General features: G+C 41.3%; 1 long non-coding RNA gene across 2 annotated transcripts in view; it reads right to left on the bottom strand.

Annotated features, from left to right (window-relative positions):
- Nucleotides 1–5,108: 5,108 nt before the first annotated feature.
- Nucleotides 5,109–7,549, bottom strand: part of LOC126985438 (uncharacterized) — a 142,091-nt gene continuing 139,650 nt past the window's right edge. For both annotated transcript variants that reach the window (XR_007738716.1, XR_007738717.1), the window contains exon 7: nucleotides 5,109–5,200. This is a non-coding gene — a long non-coding RNA (uncharacterized LOC126985438). The remainder of the gene's footprint in view (nucleotides 5,201–7,549) is intronic.

Raw genomic sequence — 7,549 nt, 5'->3', positions numbered from 1 at the left:
GTTGACGACGGAGACATAAACTACAATTAGAGAGAGAGAGAGAGAGAGAGAGAGAGAGAGAGAGAGAGAGAGAGAGAGAGAGAGAGAGAGAGAGAGAGAGAGAGAGAGAGAGAGAGAGAGAGAGAGAGAGAGAGAGAGAGGGTTCTGGGCTATCATATTATCTTCCTGTCTCGTATAGATTCTTCTGTAGTGTAAGAGGAAGAGGAGAGGAGGAGGAGGAGGAAGAGGAGGAAGAGGAGGAGGAGGAGGAGAGACAATCCGAGAAACAAGGTGAAAGACAGAAGGGAAAGAAATTTGACAAGCTCTCTCTCTCTCTCTCTCTCTCTCTCTCTCTCTCTCTCTCTCTCTCTCAGACATGACAATCACCACAATCAATAACACAAGAATCCCAGCATCACCACCACCACCACCATCACCACCATCACCACCACCACCACCATCACAATTACAAGAATCGTTTACCGAATAATTCAAAAGCAATACGCGATAATGAAAGTGGAGGCCATTCTGAGTTATGTCCACACGCTGCAAATTGGAGATGAGCCCAAGAGGAAAATATTTAGAGAGGTTGACGAGAGGGATAGACAGACACAGATAGACAGATAGATTGAGAGATAGATGGATAGTTAGGTAGATGAGATATTGATTGTTAGCTACATAAAGAGATAGATATAGACACATAGATAGGTAGATGATAAAGACGTAGAAAGGTAGAGGAAAAAAAAAAGATAACAATCACAAGAAAAAATATATGCGATGAAATGTTACAGAATCAAAAGTCGTAAAGAATAAGATAAAGGAGAAATCTGATGTAATAGAATTCAACAAAGAGAGAAAAAGAAGAAGGAAGAGGACGAAAAAATCGGGGAGGAGGAAGAAAAAGAAGTTATTTATGGAACACTAAGAAAAACAGAAAGAAAAAGACAGATGAGGTGGAGGAGAAAGAGGAGGATGAGGATGAGGATGAGGAGGAGGAGGAGGAGGAGGAGGACTGTGGTGAGGTTTACAGGCCTCTAGGGAGATTTGCACCCCCTTCTACTTCCCCTCCATCCTCCTCCTTCTCCTCCTCCCCCCCCTCCCGCTCCTCCTCCTCCTCCCGCTCCTTCTCCTCCTCCTCTCCTCAGCTAAATTTATGGGAGGACAAAATCCTACCTCCACTGAGCCCTTTGTGACCCCCGAATACCGAGAGAGAGAGAGAGAGAGAGAGAGAGAGAGAGAGAGAGAGAGAGAGAGAGAGAGAGAGAGAGAGAGAGAGAGAGAGAGAGAGAGAGAGAGAGAGAGAGAGAGAAAGCAATCCTATCTCGGCCACACTCACCCCTGCCTCATCCTTCCTTTCCCTCCCCTCCATCTCCATCCTGCCCCGTCTCTAACTCAATACCCCGACGCTGGTCCTGCAAGACAACATGAACAAGAGCTTCAGCGCCCAAACCAAACCGAACCTAACCTAACTTAACCACACCTAACATAACCTTACCTAACCAAACCTAACTTGAAAACCTAACCTAACCTAACCTAACCTGCCCTGCCCAGATGGTACTACGTTAGGGACACACAGCTCAAGGCCCTCACCTGACAAAGCTAAGGGTCACCTGAAGGAGCTAAAGAAAAATATGAAGGAGAAAATGATAGTGAGAAATGAATAACAAGAAAATAGAAAAGTGAGAGTAAGAAAGAAAAAAGAGAAAATAAAGAAAATATGAAGGGCTAAGAAAGAATGAAGTAAACCAAGGAGAAAGACAATACATAATAAAAACAATTGATAGAAAAAAAAGAAAAGAAATAAAGTAATGCGGGGGTGAATAAATGAAACCTGGCCTACTCCCACCGTAGAGTTTATGCCTTTTTTTTACCTATTCTTATATACATACCTATATTATTTCTGAGAGAGAGAGAGAGAGAGAGAGAGAGAGAGAGAGAGAGAGAGAGAGAGAGAGAGAGAGAGAGAGAGAGGATAGATGGATCCCGGTTTGGTCTGATAAAAAGTGGAGGGTTATATATTTTCCTCGCCGCTGTTGTTGCTGTTATTGTTGTTGCTGCTGTTGTTGTTAATGTTGTTGTTGTTGTTGCTGATGTTGCTGTTTTAGGTCAGTTTATGAAAAATTGTTTAGCTGTCTTACATGATGAATGACTTGCTCTCTCTCTCTCTCTCTCTCTCTCTCTCTCTCTCTCTCAAATCCTTAGCCTATCACCCAATCTTTCTCCAAACCACAATTTCCTCCTTCCCTCCCTCCTCCTCCTCCTCTCTTACTCCTCCTTTCTCCCTCTTCCTCCTCTTTCCTCTCTTGTGGGTCCATTACACCTCATCTCTCTCTCTCATCCATTTCTCATTCCTTCCTCTAACCACACAACACCTCGACCTCCTATTCTTCTTCTCCTCCTCCTCCTCCTTCTCCTCCTCTTCCTCCTTCTCCTTCTCCTCCCAGACAATGAGGACCAAGTAATGAGACTTAAAGGCTTGTTCAGTGTTTGTGACGTTCGTCTTTAAGGAGGAGGAGGAGGAGGAGGAGGAGGAGGAAGAGGAGGAGGAGGAGGATAAAAATAAGAACTTGAAGAATGAGAACAACAGAAAGAACAGGAACAAAAAAGTAGGAGGAGGAGGAGGAAGAGGAGGAGGAGGACGACGACAACGAGTGGGAGGAGGAGGATAAAAAAAAAATAGAAGAATAAGAACAACAATAACAAGAAAGTAGAAGAGGAGGAGGAGGAAAACTAGTAGGAGAAGGAGTAAGAGTAGGAGGAGGAGGAAGAGGAAGAATGTAATAATAAAAAAAGACTGAAAAAATAGTAATAACAGCCACAATATAAACAAGAAGAAGAAAAGCAAGCGGAGGAGAAAGAGGAAGAGAAGGAAGATGAAAAGAAGGGTAGAAGGAGAAGGAGGCGATCAGTTACCCTCTTTATCTGTCTCCTTTACAGCTTTTCTTTCCTCAAAACGTAAAAGAAATTAGAAAAGGGAGTAATTTGTAAAAAGAAAAAGGTGAAGAAAATTAATAAAGAGGAAGATAATAAATAGAAAAATAATAAAGAGGAAAGGAAGGAAAAGTAAGAGGAAAAGGGAAAGGAAAAAGTAGCATAGGATGAAGATAGATAAAAAAGAAGTTAAAGTAAAAAATGAATAAGATGGAGAAAATAGGAATAAATAAAGAGACGAAGATGGAAAAAAAGAGCAAAAAACACAAGAAATAAAGAAGAAAAAAGTTTAGAATATAAAAACAAAATGCAAAGAGAATTAAACGAAATGGAGTCTTCTACCTTAACACACACACACACACACACACACACACACACACACACACACACACACACACACACACACACACACACACACAAGCACTCACACACTTCCTTTGATTCATTCTATCCAAATATTTTCACTCATTACGTTTTCAAATATTCCCTTCTTCACTAATCCCTGGACTCTCTCTCTCTCTCTCTCTCTCTCTCTCTCTCTCACTATTGGGGGAAAGCGACAGACTGATTAATTATGCAGAACAAGAGGTAATTGGAAAGTGGAGGAGAAAGGTGCCCTCTTCTTTCCTCCTCCTCCTCCTCCTCCTCCTCCTCTTCTTTTTTTTTTTTGTTCCGCTTCTTTCCCTCCATTTCTTTTTTCTTCGAGTCTAAATTATTTTCTCTATTTTCTTGTTGTTTTTTCCTCATTTTCTTTTTCTTTTCTTCTCCTTTTTCTTCTTTGTATTTTTTTTCGTGTTTTCTTTACTCTGATTTTCTTCTTCTCTCCACATTGCCTAACTCTTATGTAACTTCCTCCTCCTCCTCTTCTTCTTCTTCCTCTTCCTCTCTTCCTCGTCCTCGTCCTCCTCCTCCTCCTCCCTTATCTTCATTTTATTCTCCATCTCATTTTCATATCATTTACCCTCTTTTGCACCCCCTCTACTTTTTGTCCCTCCCTTTCTCTTCCTTTATCGCTTCCTCCTTTCCCTTTTCTTTCTTCTCCTTTATTTTTCTCTATTTTCTTTGACTTCTTTCTCTTTTTCTTTACCTCTTCGTACCTCTCTTCCTTCTTTTTACTTCATCTTCTTTCCGTTTCTCCTCTTTCTTCTCCTCTTCCTCCTTCTCCTATACCTTTTTTATTTTCTTCCACTTCTTTCTCTTCTTTACCGCTGTTTCTCATTACCTCTTCGTATCTCTTTTTCTTTCTCTTTTCCTGTCTGTTCTTTCTTTTCTTCCTCTTCCTCCTTCTCTTCCTCCTTTATTCCTCTCAATGTTATTCTATTTCTTTCTCTCTTACTGTATCACTCGCTGTTTCTCTGAACCTCATTGTGTCTCTTTTTTCTTTCCTTTTTCCGGTATCTTCTTCCTGTTCCTCCTCCTCCTCCTCCTCCTCCTCTTCTTTTATTCTCCTCTTCTTTACCCAATAAGCGGCCGGAATGCAACTGGAGCGAGATACATAAACCACGGTTGTGTTCTGGACGATTTCCTACATGTCCTTCCTCCTCCTCCTCCTGCTCCTCCTCCTTCTTCCTCCTCGTCTTCTTCCGCTTCCTCCTGATCTCCTCATACTTCCACCCTTCTCTTTCCTCCTCCTCCTCCTCCTCCACCTCCTTTTCCTTTCCTTTGTTTCTCTCGTTTTCATTTTCTTTTCTCCTTTTTTCTTTTCTTCTTGTTTGTAATTTTGTGTTTTTTTTTTTTAGTTGTTTTGTTTTCCTTTTTCTTTTTCACTTTTGTTTTTTTTCGTTTTCTTTTGTTTATTTTTCTTTTATTTCTTGTGGTTTTATTTTTTTCTGGATTTCTTATTTTATTTTCGCTTTGTTGTTTTCTTCCGTGTTCCTCTTATCCTCTCTCTCTCTCTCTCTCTCTCTCTCTCTCTCTCTCTCTCTCTCCCCCCCGTTTTCCTTTAATCTTCCTTTGTGTTCTGTCTTTTCCTTCTCTCCTTATACGTTGTTGTCCTCCTCCTCCTTCTCCTTCTCCTCCTCCTCCTCCTCTCGTGTTGTGGAGAAAGTCGATGGGAGTCAATACAAAGGAGAGAGAGAGAGAGAGAGAGAGAGAGAGTAAAAAGAAATACGAGAAGATAATACGAGAAGCAAACATATGATGATGATGATGATGATGATGATGATGATGATAGTGATGGTAATATGAGTGATGTCTTACTGTTGTTGTTGTTGTTGTTGTTGTTGTTGTTGTTGTTGTTGGGATATTTACGTCAACTCCTTTTCCTTCTTTTTTCTTTTTTCTTCTCGTTCTGAAGAAAAAAAAATCATAAGCTTGACAACCATAACAATAACACACACACACACACACACACACACACACACACACACACACACACACACACACACACACAATGGGCCACATCCCTCCCATACAATTTATGTACGTATGAATTTATGTATGTGTGTACATCAATCACGTCCACATGTGTACATTAATCCTCCTCTTCCTCCTCCTCCTTCTCCTCCTCCTTTTCCTCTTCCATTTCCGTATATTTCTCCTCCATCTCATGTAATTATTCAGTTTTTATTTCTCATTCTTTTCTCTCTTTTTATTTTTTATCTCTTCCTTTCCCATTTTTTCTGGTCCAGTCTTTTTCTGATCTTTACTTTTTTTCTCTTTCTCTTCTTTCCTCCCTTTTTGTCTCTTCGTCTACCTCTACCTTCTCCCTTTTTTACTTCTTTTCTTCCTATATTTCCTCCCTTTAAATTTCATGCTATACTCTCTTCTCTTATTTTTGCTCTTTCGTTTTACTTGTTCTTCGACTAATCTCATTTTTATCCCTTTTCTCTTCCTTCTCTACTTCCTATCTTCCCTCCTCCCTTATTAAAAAATCTCTCCACCTTTTCTTCTTTTCCGCTTCCTCTTTGTAACTATTTCTTTCCTTCTTATCTTCCTCCCTTCCTTCACTCTCTATTTTATTTCCCCTCTCTTTTTCTCCCTTCTTTTCCTTTTCCCTATCATTCCTACCCTTATTCCTTCACTTCTCTCTCGACCTCCACCTCCGTTCTTCCTAATCATACTTTTCCTCATTGCTTCCTTTCCTCATTCCCTCTCTCCCTACCTACCTTTCCTCCTCGTCCCCCTTCTCCCATGTCATTCCTTTCCTCTCCCCTTCCTCCTCCTCCTCCTCCTCCCCGTCCCCATTCTCCCTCCCCTATCATTCCTTCCTAGCTTCCGTCTCTTCTCATCTCCTTCCCCATTCTCCCTTATCCTTCCTTTCCTTATTCCTTGTCCTCTTCTTCCTAGTCTTCCTGCTCCCCCTTTCCCCTATCCTTCCTTCCTTTCTTACCTCTCCCTCTCTTCTTCTCCCTCCTCCCTTTCGTTCCCTATCATTCCTTCCCTCCTTTCCTCTCCTCCTCCTCCCTTTCCTTCCTTCCCTCCTAAATCAGATTGCTCGGCAGCCACATCGCGTATTTCAGTCCCTGGAGTTGAAGATCAAAGGAAACGAGCGATGTATTGAGGGACGAGTATTCAATTTGGCGAACAATATGCCTCACAATGGGTCGTGTAGGGGTGATTTAGGAGTTTTCTTTTTTGCTTCGTTTTCTTTTATTTTTTATTGTTTTGTGGTATGAAGAAGAATAGAGATGAGGAGAAGGAGGGGGACGAGGAGGATGAGGAGGAGGAGGAGAGAGAGAGAGAGAGAGAGAGAGAGAGAGAGAGAGAGAGAGAGAGAGAGAGAGAGAGAAAGAGAGAGAGAGAGAGGTTGATTGATTTGGGAAGATGACTAAGTAGCTTGGTCGGCAGGAAGGTAGGTAGGTCGGTAGGTCGGCAGGCTGGCAGAGGTAGGAAGACGGACGAAGACAGATAGATATGCAGATAATGTATATAGACAGAAAGGCCCCTATAGATAAATAACCAAACAGATCGATAGCTAGATAAATAAAGGAATAAATAACTGCTGAAATGACCATAAGATCACCTTTAAAATAACAGTAACAAAAAAAAGAGGAAAGACGAAACAGAACGATTTTAAAACATACAAAATAAATAAATAAAAGAGGAAAGAGTGTAGAAATATAATGTACCCAGACTCCAAACAGCTTAGGAGAGGAAATAAAAAAAGAATAAAAAATAAAGAGAAAAGAGCAAAACAAAACGAAGTCTAATATGAAAAACAAAACCCGGAAGGCGGAAGAGAGAGAGAGAGAGAGAGAGAGATACAAAAAGGCTTACAAATAATAGAATGCAGATTAGCGCTTTTATCTCTCTCTCTCTCTCTCTCTCTCTCTCTGTTTCTCCTCCATTTCTTCAAGTTTTTCACCACTTTCTCTCCATTCATTAAATTCCTGGAAGAACCGAGGGGAGGAGGAGGAGGAGGAGGAGGAGGACGAGAAGGTCTAAGGAAACAACGAAAAATAAGTAAAAAGTTGCAATTAGGAGAATGTCAGGTGAGGAGAGAGAAGAGAAGAAGAGGAAGAGAGGAAGGGAAGAGGAGGAGGAAGAAGAGGGGAGGAAAGATGAAGAGGAAGAGAAACCGGAGATGAAGAATTGGAAGATGAGAGATAAACGAGACGGAGTAGGGGAAGGGAGATAAAGAACGGGAGAAAGAAAGATGGAGAGAGGAGAAAGAGGAGGAGGAGGAGGAGGAGAGGGT

This window comes from Eriocheir sinensis, chromosome 59 (assembly GCF_024679095.1).
Source record: "Eriocheir sinensis breed Jianghai 21 chromosome 59, ASM2467909v1, whole genome shotgun sequence".
Lineage (NCBI taxonomy): Eukaryota > Metazoa > Arthropoda > Malacostraca > Decapoda > Varunidae > Eriocheir > Eriocheir sinensis.
This window is presented reverse-complemented; position numbering and strand designations above follow the sequence as displayed.